The sequence below is a fragment of the Pteropus medius genome, unplaced genomic scaffold, assembly GCF_902729225.1.
Source record: "Pteropus medius unplaced genomic scaffold, Ma_sr-lr_union100, whole genome shotgun sequence".
NCBI classification, from domain to species: Eukaryota; Metazoa; Chordata; class Mammalia; order Chiroptera; family Pteropodidae; genus Pteropus; species Pteropus medius.
The window spans coordinates 9083816-9097323 of NW_024354503.1; the positions used below are offsets into that span (position 1 = coordinate 9083816).

At 34.1% G+C, this 13508-nt stretch overlaps 1 protein-coding gene and 1 non-coding gene across 2 annotated transcripts in view; both read left to right on the forward strand.

Moving 5' to 3' along the window:
* NKAIN2 (sodium/potassium transporting ATPase interacting 2) overlaps positions 1-13508 on the forward strand; it is an 828054-nt gene that overhangs the window by 767957 nt on the left and 46589 nt on the right. The window lies entirely within an intron of this gene.
* Positions 8734-8852, forward strand: LOC120596407 (5S ribosomal RNA). The gene has a single exon (XR_005651146.1). It is a non-coding gene; the product is annotated as a 5S ribosomal RNA (ribosomal RNA).

Genomic DNA, 13508 nt, shown 5'->3' on the forward strand with positions numbered 1-13508 from the left:
CTGGTCACCTGAGGCCACTTCTTCATTCTTATGTGTGAGACTGAGGCAGTAGTTTGAGGAAAGGTATCTTCTGTTTTTAACACGGCTTTTTAAAGAAGCTGGAATAAATTCGTTTGTGCTATCTTTGGAAAAGGGGAAAAAGATTACTATTTAGGATTTTTCTATCTCACTATGATCAGTTTCTGCAAATGCCCAAACTCAAGAGTACTAGTCCTCTATACCAGTGACTACTAAAAGAATATTTAAATGGAGGAAAGGCAATTTACAGTAAAGAAAATCAAGAAGTAGACTGATGGAATTCATAGTAGATTATAGAGAGGTGGCATTGATTAACCCATGAGCGCTGTTGATTTTCAGATATCGAAAACCTTTCCTTATCTTCATCTTTGGTTCTTTTCATATCATAAAAATAAATCTTATTTATTTTTATTTCTTTGATCTTTGGCTGCAAAACATGTTTAAGTGTTTTAAAATATTTACTTTTTTACTATTTAATATGGCTCTCATATAATTTTCAGTCTTTCTCCACACATGTTCAAAAATTATTTGCTTCATTTTTTTCCTACTTTGCATCTATAGTTTATATAACATCAGTATGAAGAAAATTTTAGTAACTTTTTTTTAGAACTGTACATTTCTATTTGTAGCCTTTTTAAAAATATTCCTTCTACCCTCTTCCTTTTTATTAGCAAAGAACAACTCTTCTGCTAATAAATTGTAATTTTGTTTTAGAGGTCATTTCATCTCTTAATCACTTTAAAATCTGTATTTGAAACATCATTTATTTATCTGGCCCCCAATGTGATCTTCCTCTCATTTTCCACATATGTTGTTCCTGCATTTTATTTTGTTGAACAGAGTATAGATTCATCTGGTCATTTAGAGACTTAAATTGCCTTCTCATTATTTGACTCTGCAGACCTCAACATTCCTGACACAATCATAAATTGATTCATATTGTTATGTGCTGGTATCCCTGTTCCCATTTCTTTCCCAGATTTCCAAGATGCATGTACCATGTGAAAGATTCACAAACTACCATTTACATTTTATTCAACTAAACATGATCAGAAATTAAACCAGGTATATCCTGGTTTAGAAAATTGTAGTTCATCTGTGACAAGAGTATGTCAAATATAGGATGTTTCATTTAAGTTTAGACCAAACTATGCATTGATGCATGTCTGTAGAATTAAAACATGCTTCTCTAGGACACGTGTTACATTTTCCAAAGCAGTAAAGCATGACAGAATGTAGTCATTAAAAGATAATTGTTCCCATGGAGGTAGAGCGTCCTGGGGCATACAAATTTATCTAGGATTATCCAGAAGTGAGCTAATCTGATGAGGAGTGATGTCTTATCTTGGAAATATAAAATTTGCCAGCACACAAAATTAAATGGGCCCAAATGGTTTTAAATAACATGAGATTAAATTTAAATGTTATTGAGATTAAGCATAAAATAACCCACACTTCGATATGATTGTCAATACTGTATTTATTGTTTTTAACAAATAAGGTATTGTTGCTTTATGAAATCCTCTTTGTTAAGGGAAGATAGAAAAATATGAAAGAGAACAAAGTGCGAATACCTACAGCCTGTGAATTTCTTATTGTAGGCATTCCAGTTCAGTAAGTTAAACTGGTAAAGGAACATTTGGGTAATATTCCAAAATTTCATTTGTTGTGTTACCAGTGTGTTATAACAAGGCTGATTTTTTTTTTTTATGTTTTGTAAAATAACTCAGCTCTAGACTCCAGTTCTAACTGCTAAGTATCCAAATGGCTGTCAGCAGTTCCACCCAACACATGCCCCCTCTCCACCATTGCATGCTGGCCTCCCTTCTGACTTTCTGGCTAACAACAAAGGCTTCCAGAAGCTACCCCTTAATTAGGCTCCAGTACCTCCCTCACATCCATGGAAGAGGCTCACTGATTAATCTCTCTGTCCCCTGCAGCAGCCAACCTGACAAAGAATTCTGCTTAAATTACAGCTCAGTTGGCTTATTTTTCTCTCTTTTCAAAAATGTTGAATAGCTCCCCATTTCTGTTGAATTAACTACAAATGCCTCAACCCAGAATTCAAAGACTTATGTAAAATGGCTCAAACCTATTTCCTCAGTTTATCATTTTCTGTTCTCTAACTCAAACTCTTTATTTCAGTAAAATTCAACATCTTGTATTTCTTCATATTTTCTAGTATTTTCTCCAGTCCAGGGTACTGTGTTTATTTTCCTGTGTCAGGAGAGTATCCCTAATATGATTTTAAATGTTAACTACTATAAAAACAATTTTTCTAATTTTTAAGTTATATGTTATATCCCACTCCCTTAACACAGTGATCATTTTTTTTTTCCCTCTTGTACTGTGCCTTGCATCATGGTTGTTTTTTATTTGCCATATCCCTGGTGTTAGTCCTTCTCCTCTGGGAGAGCACGTACAGCATCTCACTCCTAAAAGACATCTCTGCAGCAACCGGAGAAGTGCTGGGCACACAGTGGCTGGTCATCTATTCACTCATACATTCAACAAGGACTTATCAAGTAGTCAATATATGCCCAATACAATGCTACTGATGTTACAATAGAGTTTCATAAGTAAGGTCAGAAAAATTCTGCAATTTTTTCTATATCCCCAATTTCTACCAAAAGTTTATAAAATTATTTTCATTTAAAAAAATTTGCTAAAAAATCTAGTCTATAAATATGTGACATAAAATATTAATTTAATATTTAGTGTTTTAAATGATCTGCGCCTGGAATGTTCATTCTTCTCACAGAAATTCCCCTTAGTTCTCTTTTTACTTCCTTCAGGTCTTTGCCCACATAACACTTTTTCAATGAGGTCTGCCCTAAACACCCTATCTACTATTGCCACATCAACACACACACACACACACACACACACACACACACACACACACACATCATAATCTTGTATCTCCTTTATTTTCCTCCTTAGCACTTATCACTATTTAACATACATTTTACTTATGTATGTTTTAATTTTCTATTTACCATACTAGAATGTAAATTCCATGAGAGCAGTTTCATTTAAAGAATATGTGAATATTTACACAACTAGTGCACCACAGTAAAGGTAAAATAATGCTTACTGAAGAGATTTACAAGCAGAGAAGTGATAAAATACACATGATCTCATCTATGAGCCCTCATTAGCTCATAAAAAGGCAAGTGAATCTAGACTAGGTGCGTGGACTAAAAAAGGACACTTGAGCTATTTTACATAATCTCAGGAAAAAGAAAAGAGAACAGGGAACACTTACTTGATTCTGCTAACAGTGAGACCTTCCTGTTAGAAACAGGCAGCTTTCATTGAGGCAGATTCCTACTACTTTATTGAAAAGGATGAGCCTTCAAGATTGTCCAAATTGGACTCAAGTCTGCAGGAGCTCAGTGTATAGAAATCTGTTAATTGCCTGTGACTGACACTAAATCGTACTGGTGTTGTTTAGGAGTTGGGTGTTAATACATATTCTCTGTAGCTGGATCAGGTAAAGAATGATATGCCCTATATAACAATGAGTTCATATTAAGAGCCACTGCTTAGGACAATCTTAGAAAGCTGTTTGAGGCTACTTCTCCACATTGGCAATAGAAAAAAATTGTTCAAACCACCCCAGCCACCCCAAAATCTTCATTCACTTCCCAAGATTGTATGAAACTCAATCAAATGAGGACTATCAACATATGTTGGGAATGAGCCAAAGTTTTTTCTCTGCCTTTTTTACTGTTGTATCCAAGTACTTAAGATGGTTCTTAACATACAGTAGGTATTCAATAGATAGTCACTGCATGCATGAATGAATGAAACATTGCCAATCAATGAAGTGTCTTGCCCTCAGTTTTTTCTCTCACGTCTGTATTATCAGTAAAGATAAAAGAGTTGTACTGTTCAATACAAGGTTTTTTTTCTAATTTAACCCTTTATGTATGTCTAATCATGAGAAAAGCTGATAACAATAGCAAAATTTCTTATAATAACCAACTTTCAATTACCTCGTACTGAATTTCTTCTTAGCTTCTTATTATGTCTAAGGTGCTCTGCCACTATGAGAAAGATGCCACTAATCTGTTTTCTAATAACCTCTTTCTGGCCCTCATCAAGAGGCTTTTACTCATCAGCTTTCACAGACAGTTTTTTGCATAATATTACATATTTCTATACCACTTACCTTGTATCTTTCATTTCCTCTTATGCCAAATAGTCCCTTAATTCTCATGCATATTACCTTATGAGAATAATTTTTTAAACATTTTAACACTCCCTTACTTCAATTTCTTTAATCGACATTCTCTAACATAATCTCTTTTCATTTTAGCATTTTCATTTATAAATGCAATATACTTTAATCAAACTAGCATGATGCAACATCTATCTTTGTTATGATAATCACATAAGATCCATTAGCAATACAAATGGGAAAAATCTGAAGGGAGTTAAAATTTTACATTAATCAATTCTATAGCATTTTTTATTATAAATCCATTTGACTAAGGCATCATGAATTCTGGAAAAACAAAAATGAGAAGAGAGTATATGTCTGCAAAATGTACAGATACGCATCTTCTTATCTCAACTTCAGGGTCATTCAACTCATCTCTCTCTCTCTCTCTCTTTCTCTCTCTGTATGTATGTGTGTGTGTGTCTTTATACTTGGAAAGTTCATAGTTTGTATTAGTTTATTGAGGCTGCCATAACAAAATACTACAGACTGTGTAGCTTAAACAACAGAAATTTATTTTCTCACAGTTCTGGAGTCTAGAAGTTCAAGATCAAAGTGTCAGTAGGTTTGGTTTCTCCTGAGGTCTCTCCTTGGCTTGCAGATGGCTGCCTTCTCGCTATGTCCACACAAAGTCTTAACTTTGTGCACTTGCATTCCTGGTGTCTCTTTGTGTAGCCAAATTTTGTTTTCTTATGACACTAGTCAGATTGGATTAGGGCCCATCCTAAGGCCTTCAGTTTAACTTAATCATCTATATAAGGTCCCTAATTCCAAATACATTCAAATTCTGATGTACTAGGGTAGTACTTCAACATATGAATTTTGGGAGGACACAATTCAGCTCATAACATAGCTCATGATAGAGAAAAAATACAATCATAAAGGCATATGATTAAAAGTAATTTATGATAAATATGGTGAATTCCAAAGGAAGATTATGATAAATATGGTCAATAATAAATATGGTACTTTTTTGGCTTAGTTGGTTAGATGTTTGGTTGTTTTATATCTGAGAGAAGTGGGATATGAGCTATACCACAAAAAGATACAATTTGGCTTCAAAGGATGGGACTCGTGCAATAGAATTGGAGAATAGATGAAGGGGATAAATTGTACATATCCCCAATGTCAGGAAAATATTGGATAAAGAATGAAAAATCAATCTGTCCGGAACATTAAGTATTGAAGAAGGGTGATTTGCAAAAGCTGGTGTAGTTGATGCCCTTTGGGTAGGAAAAAGTGTAGATAGATATATGACTGGAAAATCTAGGTTGGACTTCACTGTCTCGCTGAGGAATTTGGTTTTGGCTCCGTTGGTAATAGGAAAGTATTATGGTCAAAGCCCTCTTAATAATTCTAATATTTAAATGTATCACTCATTTTTTAAAAAATCTATATTTTAACAAAAATCTAAATTATAAAAACATTTGGCTTCCCTTGAATGTTTGAACACTTTCTATTTTATAACAGTACGCCAAACTCAGTTGAAATTGTTATATACTAATCTTTAGGAGGCCAAATCAGTGATTTGCTTTGGTCACATGATCGCCCTTCACAAATTCTAACACCCTTGGATTCTTTATGTAAGTGTCTTTCTTTTTTTCATAAACTATAGCCTTTGGTTCCCTAGACATCTATGGATTTACTTTCAAGGTTGAGGAAAATAATTTTTTAATTTACAAGTTTTTAATGTGGGGTTCTTGAAGACAGTTGAGAAAATAATATATCTTTTACTGACTTCTAACTGAAATATAACATTTCTTTCTAAAATGAATATAGTCATGTGTCACCTAACCACAGTGATTTGTTCTGAGAAATGCCTTGCTAGGTGATTTTAGTGTTATGTGAACATCATAGAGTGCACTTGCACAAACTTACATAGTATAGCTTACTATACACATCTAGGTTCTATGGTATAGCCTAGTGCTCCAATGCTACAAACCTGTTCAGAATGTTACTGTACTGAATACTGCAGACAATTATAGTGCAATGGTAAGCATTTGTGTATCTAAATATATCTAAACATTTTAAAGGAACAGTAAAAAATACAATATAAAGAAAAAAATGGTACACCTGCATAGGGCACTTACCATGAATGATGCTTACAGAACTAGAAGTGCTGTGGGTGAGTCAGTGAGAGAGTGCTGAGTGAATGTGAAAGCCTAGGACATTAGTGTACACTACTGTAGACTCTATAAACACTGTACACTTAGACTACTCTAAATTTATAAAACAACAGAAGATTAAATTAAGCACAAGAAAAAACGATGCAGTAAACACCAGATATAGGAGGCCACTGCCTACATAACACAACATACTGTTTCACAGCAAACAATTTTAATAAGTAGAAAGAGTACACTCTGAAATGACAATAAAAAGTATAGTACAGTAAATACATAAACTAGTAACGCAGTCACTTGTTATCATTATTAAGCATTATGTGTTGTACATATTGTATATGTGGTACTTTTACATGACTGACGGCAGTAGGTTTGCTTACACCAGCATCATCACAAAGAAGTGAGTAACGCGTTGCACTATGATATTACAATAGCTATGACATTACTAGACAACAGTAATTTTTTATCTCAATATTATAATTTTATGGGACCATCATTCATATATGCAGACCATCGTTGACCACAACGTTGTTTTGCGGCACGTGACTGTATTCGCCACAAAACAGGCAGATATTTTAGAAGTTCTCAATCTGATGCAAGATCTTATTATTTATTGTGTTAATAAAGATGCACCTATACTAAATATTATGATTTTTAAATATTTGATTACTGTAATTGCATATAATTGATTTTCTCTCTAAGCCTCTGAGTTTGATTTTTATGCATTTAAAAAAATTATTCTGAGGAAAGGCTATAAGCTACACCATACTGCCAAAGTAGTCTTGAGGGATAAAAATGCTTAAGAATCCATGCTTCAGAAGGAGTCTATATATTACTCAAATACGGGAAGGGAGGGAGAACTGCCTTGCTTTATTGCTCCTTCTTGCTGTAAGAAACCTGTATTTAGGTTTTTGCTTTGACTACTAAACCATCTATTTCTGTATTTATCAGACTTCTTTGAGTCAATACCTCTGAGCCTTCCTAGATAGCTTCTTATCACTTGAAAGTTGACTGTAAATGGATTCTTTTATTTAGTTTACCCTGGAGTCAGAACAGGCAGGAAGAAATCAAGTTGAAAGGAGTAAAGCATACTAAGGAAAATTCTATCAATTAAGTGTTAATGCAAAAAAAAAAAATTATTTTTTTGATTTTTATTACTTTACAGTGAAATTCAGCATGTTGAATGAACTTATCACTAATTTACATAAATGCTTGCAACATGTTGGCATATTTATCAAGTTCCACTAGGGATAAAATGTAAATGTATAGTTTCCACTTAACCAATCTCCAGATAAGATTTTAAAAAGTAATGAAATAAAGTCTAAGCTCCTCAGATGGAAGCTGCTCTATAAGTACAAACTACAATCCTTATTATTTTTATAAATATTGGATATTTGGATCCTGCTGAAACATTTAACGTTCTTTTCAAATGACCTGCACATAGGAAAATGCAGTCAAAGCATGTTGCACTAGAAATACCTGCTCCGCTCCCTTCCTATGTGGAGAGTCTCAGTGAATAACTTGCTGAGACCCCAGCCAATTTTGTCCAACAATATTTAAAGCCTCCCTTAGTGATTTCACTGCATTTACAGGGAGGACTCCACAATCAAGAAGGAAATGTGTGTGTTGCTGTTTCTTGGCTCACATTAGTGCCTGGTTTTATCAAGCTGCTGCACAGCACTTCTGTCCTGAAAGACGTCTGTGTGACTTGGATACCATTTCATAGAGTCACACTGGATCCTCTTATGTCTCGCCAATTAAATTATCTTTCCAGCCTTTATTCCCGCCAAAGTGGTTCAAGCTGAGATTAGGTCACACTTCTCTTAATTCGTTCTTTGAAATAGTGTGGAAGGCCTCGTGGAGAATATGAGCATGCACACACATTAATGCCTAGTCTTCCCCAGTCTCCATAGTAGATAACTGAATTTCTTTGCAGAAGTTCCTTCTGTTGTGTACCCACCACCCAGATCTCTAAAAACTGAAGAGTTCCTTTTAATCTTCTTAAATTAAATTATAGCACTACCAAAACCTTGTGGTAAATGTGGGATTTAACTATCGCTGTGCCAATTGAATTCTAGATCAGACATTATAGGACCTGAAAGGGGGTTCTTAAATTGGCCTTTTTAGGGGACTCTGAGAACCAAAAAATTGATTCTATCTTGAGTTTTTAAAAAACTGTCTCAATCCTACTCCTCATCTTAAAAAAAATTAAAATTTTACAAGCTATTTAGATATTTACTATTTTGTGTATTTTGCATTCTGCACTTTGCCTCAACTTTTTCTTTCCTTGCCAGAATGTTTTATAAGACACAACTAAGATAATGGGCATTTATTTTTTAAAATTTTTAGATATAAAATTGAGCTCTAGTCTACAGCCATGCTATCCTGAACACTCCCGATCTCGTCTGATCTTGGAAGCTAAGCAGGGTTAGGCCTGATTAGTACTTGGATGGGAGACCACCTAGGAAGACCAGGTACTGTAGGTCTAAAAATATATATATATTGAGTTCTTAGCAGATTTTATATTATCAGCAAAGTACCAGCTTTCCATAAAGAGCCAGTTGCAACCTTAGACTCTGGACTTGCAGGAGACTGTAGAGCCTTCTCTAAAACACTTGTTTAAAGTACCTCTTAGGACTGTCAAGGTTGTCAAGATGAATCTCACTTTTTTACCCAAAATGAGAGGAAGAGGACCTAAAGTTTCCTTGTAAAAGCGGTCACAAGGACGAGAAGTCCTGGGAGTGTGGTGTCCAGTTCTACTCACGAACATATCAACCTCTGAAACCTAATCATCTTCAGCAACTTATCCTTCCCACACATTCTCTTACTAACAAAATCATAATCATGTATTTTCTAAGTGCCTACATAACTATCTGTTTCTGATGAAAGATTCTTTCAGATCCTCAGTGCTCAGGTTCCCCCACACCTGCAAGTGATTTTGTACTTAAGAGAACACATTGCCCATATTGCAGAGACTGAAAAAACACAGGCAGCCCTTGCTTAAATATTTGCTGACACAGTTGCCGGCATGGTGGAATATTAACATGAGGAAAACCTAGGCTGTAGATGACATTCTTTTCCAAAATTAGTTCTTCTTATTAAGTATTCTCAATCCAAAATATCATTTAAACAGATTTAACAGAATGAGGGGTTAAAAATTTGGGGGCAACTAGACTTATTGGGGGGATTGCTTTGCAAGCTATATAAATATCTAATCATTATGTTGTATACCTGAAACTACTGTAATATTGGATGTCAACTATAATTGAAAATTAATTTAAATTTTTTTTAAATTAAAATTTTTAAAAGTTCAGGCAAAAGAATTGAAAACAGAGATAATTGAGAATATTTCATCATCTTTGAGGTGTATTTTTATTTGAAGTATAGAACACTCATTGTGTTTCACATGGCTCAAACTTTATGCCAACTTCTTATGTTACCTCGGGTGTTAACGAGGCAGAAAGAAAAGAAAAAGAAGCAATACAGTTCATTTTCATGTTTTTTTTTAAATATTTTTTATTTTTCACTTACAATTGACATACAATGTATTAGTCACAGGTGTACAACATAGTGATTAGACATTTATATAACTTACAAAGTAATCATTGCAATAAGTCAAGTACCCAGCTGACACCATACGTAGCTATTATGATATTATTAACTATATTCCTTATGTTGTACTTGACATACCTATGTCTGTTTTATAACTACCAATTTGTACTTCTTAATCCCTTCACCTTTTTCACCCAGCCCCCCAATTCCCCTCTCATCTCACAACCATCAAAAATGTTCTCTGTATCTATGAGTTTGTTTCTGTTTTGTTTGTTCATTTATTTTGTTTTGTTTTGTTTTAGATTCCACATATAAGTGAAATTATATGATATTTGTCTGTCTCTGACTCACTTCACTTAACATAATACCCTCTAGGTCCATCTGTGTTGTCACAAATTGCAAGACTTTATTCTTTTTATGGCTGAGTAATATTCCAATATATATATGTACCACCTCTTCTTTATCCATTTGTCTATAGATGGACACTTAGGTTCCTTTCATATCTTGGCTATTGTAAATAATGCTGCAATGAGCATAGGATGCATGTATCTTGTTGAATTATTATTTTGGATTTCTTCATCTAAATACCCAGAAGTGTAGAATTGCTGAGTCCTTTGACTCTTGTTATAGTTTTTGTTTTAAAGTCTATTTTGTCTGATTTAAGTATTCCTACTATTCCTACACCAGCTTTTTTTGATTTTCATTTTCATGAAATACATTTTAAATTCTTTTACTTTCAGTATGTGTGTGTCTTTTGATTCGAAGTGAGTCTCTTGTAGGCACCACATATATGGGTCTTGTTCCCTTATTCATTCGACCACTCTATATCCTTTGATTGGAGTATTTAGTCCATTTACATTTAAAGTAATTATTAATAGGAATATAGTTGTTGTCATTTTATTATTTATACTTTTGATCTTTTTTTCTCTTTTTCTTAAGGAAGTCCCTTTAACATTTCTTGTAATATCAGTTTGATGGTGATGAACTCCTTTAGTTTTTTTTTCTTCTGTCACTTTTCTGTTTTTTGACAATGCTGTTCCACTTTTCTCTATAAAATAGATTTTACTTTGTGATTCCATAAGTTCTTATCCTCCAAAGAAATATTCATGGGGAGAAGACAATGGAATGTATGTCCTCGTTTTCATGATTGAGGACTTTGTCACATTCGAATTCCACATGAATATTTCTTTATTTTATTTTTAAATATTGGAGGAAGGGTATATAAGATCTCAAGTGCTCAAAGATGCTTCTTTTTTTTCCCTTGCCAGTCCACAGACATATACACATTCTCTCACTATCTCACATGCACATACCCCACTTGTAAAAGATTTTGCATTGCTTTTCTTCCCATCCAGTTCTTCTCAAGTCTCAAATTTTTGCCATCTCAGTTAAGTTCTTTCCTCTCCATCAGGACATCAGCCTAATCTGTCATCCCAGCAGCACTCATTGGTCATTCTGTGAAGCAGCCTTCTGTCTTAGCCATTTGAGAACCCAGACTCCTAACCTTCATTATCGGAAAATAACAAATCAAATGGTCTTGATTTGACAGTGCTTCTTAAGCTAAAAAGCAATATCAGAACCTTTATATACAAGACTTTTGAGGTAACTATAAACAGATGTCAATCAACAAATACACCTCAATCATTTTCTGGATATAGGAATTATCTACTTATCCATACTTCAAAATTTTCCTACGTAAAGAGGGAAAAAAACCTTCTATTTGATTTTCTCTGCCTTATTTGCAGTATTTTAATAACTAACATTGTATATGAATAAAAATTTATGCTTTGTCTTTTATTGAGTTGTGCTTCTTTCCAGAGATAGAAATGTTGAAGCAAATGTCATTTTAATATCCATTTTATAATATCACATTTATAAAGATGTTTTGGATCACCACAGTCATTGGAATTCACTTACTCTTTAGAAAATATTTTATTCTGTTCATAACATCACATTTTTTTCTCTCGTACAAAACAAACAATCCATAGTCATATGTTGTTTCTTTCTTTAAGTCACAGCTCCTAAATTGGTTGTCTAACATTTATAATCAACTGCCTCATTTAATTCAGGTCGATTTTAAATGCTAGGCATTCATGTGGTGGGCTGTGAGTGGCCTGTGGTTTTGTTAGATCTATAGCATAAAGAAACAATTTTTCTTATCCTGATCCTATAGCTCTCTGGGAAAGTGACACATGGTGAGACATAATGATAAGAAAGGCTATAGTTGCCCTAAGAGTCAGATACAAAAGCCAGATGATTAAACCATTTTGTGGCATTCCCCAAAGGAAAAATGGGTGGGGGGTGGGGAATGTTTAAAATGCTTAACTTTAAAAAAACAAAAAAACAAAAAAACAAACAAAAAACCTCCAGAACAGAACTCAAAAAACTGTGTTTTTGTCCCTCAGTCTCTATAGTTCTTCCTTAATAAAGAATTCAGAAAGGAAGGAAGGATCATTTTTTAAAATGTCTATTTACTGAGAATTATTTTTTTCAGCTGTTATATGAAAATATCAACTACATTAACTTTTAAAAAATTATAAAAGGGCTTAGAATTTTCCACATTTCCCCATGAGGAAGATTGTTTTCTCTCTTTCAAGCCACCGACCTAAAAGACAGAGTCGTTCATGGTAATCATTTTACTTATTTCTTGTTATAATTCAGATACACTGAACAATAAAGGAACTGAAATATATTTGGGACATTTGAGATTGCTAAATTAACTACAAGTGATTGATGGGTTTACCTGGCAACTTCAAGACCTATTTGCTTTTGAAAAGCAAACCCTTAATTCTAAATCTAGCCCAAAGATTCATAATTTGGAAAACTGTTTTTAGGTCTTCGGAGCACACACTATACTGATACTCTTGTTTTAGGTAGAAGAGTGGGGAAGAAAGAGGAGTAGTGTATATAGTTTTATACAGCACTCTCTGGAAATTCAGGAGTTAATTCCTTTTCTTTATTATCTTCAACGTGGTCGAAGGCAGGTAGCAGCCCTCTCTAGAGACGGATTCTGTCAGCACTTCAATAGCTCCCTTAAATGAAAGCAGTCACATTCAAAGGCGGTTAGAGAAAATAGAGGACATATTTGGTTTAACAGGTGAAGAGGAAAACATTAACAAACTAAACATGTTATTTTAAATCTATGAAAGCATCACATTTTAAAAGTAAGAATGCCTGGCTAAATCTTGCAATGTGATGTCCGTGTCACCTGTACCAAGGCACAGCTCCAGCCTTTCTGCTGGGCTCAGCTTCTCTCATGCCAGACCATCTTCCCTTTGGGAATTTTCTGTTTGCTGCCTCTTGGTCTCCATTCACACCCTCAAACTCATTTTAGTCTTCCTGAGAAAGGAAGTGATAAAACTTCACTAATCTCTTAGCAAAATTCTAGCTGTGTATCTATGAGCAGTGTGCTGATAAACACCTTAAAATCCCATCCCATTTCCCTACAGAATTGGACCTCCTGAAGTGAGGTATTAAGGGGTTTGGTTTCCATTTGTCAGGATCACATTATCTTTTATTTTAACTGCCTCTGCATGTCATCATTTCAAAAGGTCATTGTGTAATTTACACATTTTAATTTTTTTCTTCTT